This window comes from Rhodamnia argentea, chromosome 10, assembly GCF_020921035.1.
Source record: "Rhodamnia argentea isolate NSW1041297 chromosome 10, ASM2092103v1, whole genome shotgun sequence".
Lineage (NCBI taxonomy): Eukaryota > Viridiplantae > Streptophyta > Magnoliopsida > Myrtales > Myrtaceae > Rhodamnia > Rhodamnia argentea.
In genome coordinates, this window is record NC_063159.1 from 22,002,322 (window position 1) to 22,005,361 (window position 3,040).

Below are 3,040 nucleotides of genomic sequence, written 5' to 3' on the forward strand. Positions count from 1 at the left end.
ATAAAATGGGAAAATTATAAAAAAAAAAAAGTCCTAAACCTTTCGCACTTTTGTCAATTCTGTCCTAAACTTTTTAAGTTTGCCGATTCGGTCCCAAACCTTTTCACCTTTTGCCAATTTAGTCATATTGGCTAGAATTCATTGACGTGAACACCGACCATCCTATATGGCACCACCCGCGCCGACGTGGATAATTTTAATAATTTTTCAACATTTTCATTTTTCCCTTTTTTCCTTTAGAGGCTAGTGGGCCTTGCCGACCATTGGCCGAGGATCGGCGACCACCCGCCCGCTCGAGGCGAGAGTCGTGAAGCCCTCACTACTATGGGCGTCGCAACCCTCGCCCGCCCTCACTTGGCTGGATCCGGCAAGGGCTCACCTGCCATAGCCAAATGTAGCCTAGTGAAGACGAGCAAAGGCCACGACAAGGGCAAAGGTTGTGGACGATGACCCCTTGCTCGCAGCAGCTAGGGCTTCGTGGCCCTCACCCAAGGGCCGGCGACCGATGCGAGCCCTCAACCGGTGGCAGGTGGGGTCGTCGGCCCTAGATTCCAAAAAATCAAGAAGAAAAGAAAGAAAAAATAAAATAATTCAAAATATTATTAAAAATTATCTACGTCAGCACTTGTGGTGTCACTTAGGACAGCCAGCATCCACATCAGCAATTTCTGATTAATAGGATTGAAGAGACGAACTTAAAAGGCATAAGACTGAATTGACAAAAATGCAAAAAGTTAACGACTTTTTTAATAATTTCCCAACAAACTACAGCAACGAATGGTTAACACGGCAGCATTTTAATCGAAACCGAGATATAGTTAAAAAAAAAATTTCGAACATTAAAGTATTAAGTTATGAACCAAGTAGATAACCGCATCAATTATTCGGCGCACCATGTCTCTCGATAGACATCGCCTTCAACGTCACCTTCACATGTGCACGTTCCTTCGCAGCACGCGTGGCCGTGTCCCTACCATCATTTTTCAATTTGATTAAATGCCTTACCATCGCACGAATAGTTCTCATTGTTCCCAACCTCCCATGTGTAATGACGGCGCACATGAGTTGAAGATACACATGTGAGTTGTGTTAGAAAATATGCAATTTCGAAGATTGACGATGTTTGAAACATACAAAATATCATGATTGATATATAACTTATTAGCTTAGACTTTTGAGTGGAGATCGGCCCAATTGAATATGTTGAAGGGATCGGACTGGGAATCTCTTGACGATCTCTAGGTGATAATATTGGGTTCTTAATATGCATTCCCAACACTTAGACTCTCAACTTACCCATCATCTGGCATAGTGTAGTTTGGAATAGTTAATATATGAGTGAGTCCAATTAGATATGTTGGTGGAATCGGATTTCGGCTGGCGATGCCTCCAGGATCGAAGTGCTGTACATACATTGTCACTCGCAATAAAATAATTCAATAATTCAGAATAAATTACGATCACCCACCTCAACCACTGGCATCCATTGACTTGTAGTCTTGTGGATAATCTCTTTTTATGTGGGGCGGCACATGCTGAAGTATGGTATTAAATAGAGCCCGGAAGGAGTGACATTCTAGAGTTACGGACAACGCACCATCTCTCTCTGTGAATGTCAAATGTCCCTTGCTCCTCCTTGTGGCAAGATGCCAGATACACATGACGCCCAGTTCCGAATTCCCCTTATCCCATGCTTACGGGGTTTTACTAACGATCATACTTAGCTCACCGATGAAATTATTAATCGAAAAATCTTTGCAGCTTTCAATATAATGTTCGTCTTGCATTATAGAGAAAATAACCAAAAAAGTCTTAGATCTGTTACAATTGTGTTAATTCAATTTTAACCTTTTTTTTTTTTTTTGCCGAAATGAGTCTTGAACTTTTTTATATTTTTTCAACTGAGCCCATTCGATCAATTTTGACAAAAAATTATTGATATGGACGCCTGCCGTTCATTGGAGTCCTACGTAGCACCGTTGTCACTTACGTGAGATTTTCTTTGAAGTTGCATTTTTTCTTTTTTTACTTTTTGTTTTTGGCCAACAGGAGGTCGTTGGCCAATGGCCACCGGTGGAGGGCTTGCAAGCCCTCGCCCGGTGGCGTGTGAGGACTCGCGGTCCTCGCCGGCCAAATGCGAGCCCTCACGGGGGCTAGCGAGGATTCGCAACCCTTGCCTAATGGTCCGTAGCCTCCTACCAGCTTTAACAATGAAAAAAAGGTAGAAATTTTTTTTACAAAATTCAAAAAATAAGAAAAAATTACACATTAATACCGTTTATACTACATAGAACGATCGACGTCCATGTCATCAATTTCCAATTAAAATTGGCCGGATGAACTCTATTGAAAAAGTGTTAAAATGCTTATGACTCAATTGACCAAAAAAATAAATTGCGAGTAAATTGATACAATTGTAATAAGTTTAGCATTTTTTGATAATTTTTCCTGTGTTACATGTAATTAATATTTTGAAAAGTGACTTTTTTTTGTTTAGGATGTTCAAAAAATGTCTTTGAGAATCCTCGCCCAACTGTAAGCGAGGGCCGTGAGCCATCGCCCAATGACTTGTGACTGTGAGGGTTGCGAGGGCTCGCGATCCTCGCTCATAGCTAGCCAAGGGTTGCAACTTGCCGGTGGCCAACAAGGGCTCGTAGGTCCTCACCCAATGCCCGGTGGCCTCTTGCTGCCTTTTACAATGAAAAAAAGAAGAAGAAAAGATAAGAAAAATAATAAAAAATTGCATATCAATGCTAGTAGTGTCGCTTAGGATGGCCGGTGTCCAATGTCATCAATTTTCTAGTAAAATTGGCTCGATGGACTCTATTGGCGTAACATGAAAATACTTCTAGCACAATTGATCAAAAAATGATTCATGGCTGAATTGAAATAATTGTAATAGATTTAGAATTTTCTAGTAATTTTCTCTGAATTACAAGTAATTAATATTTGGAAAAGTTTTTTTTTTTTTTTTTTTTTGGGGGGCGGCCGGGGCCCCCCCGGGGGGGGGGAGGAGTGGGGGAGAGGAGGGGGGGTGTTT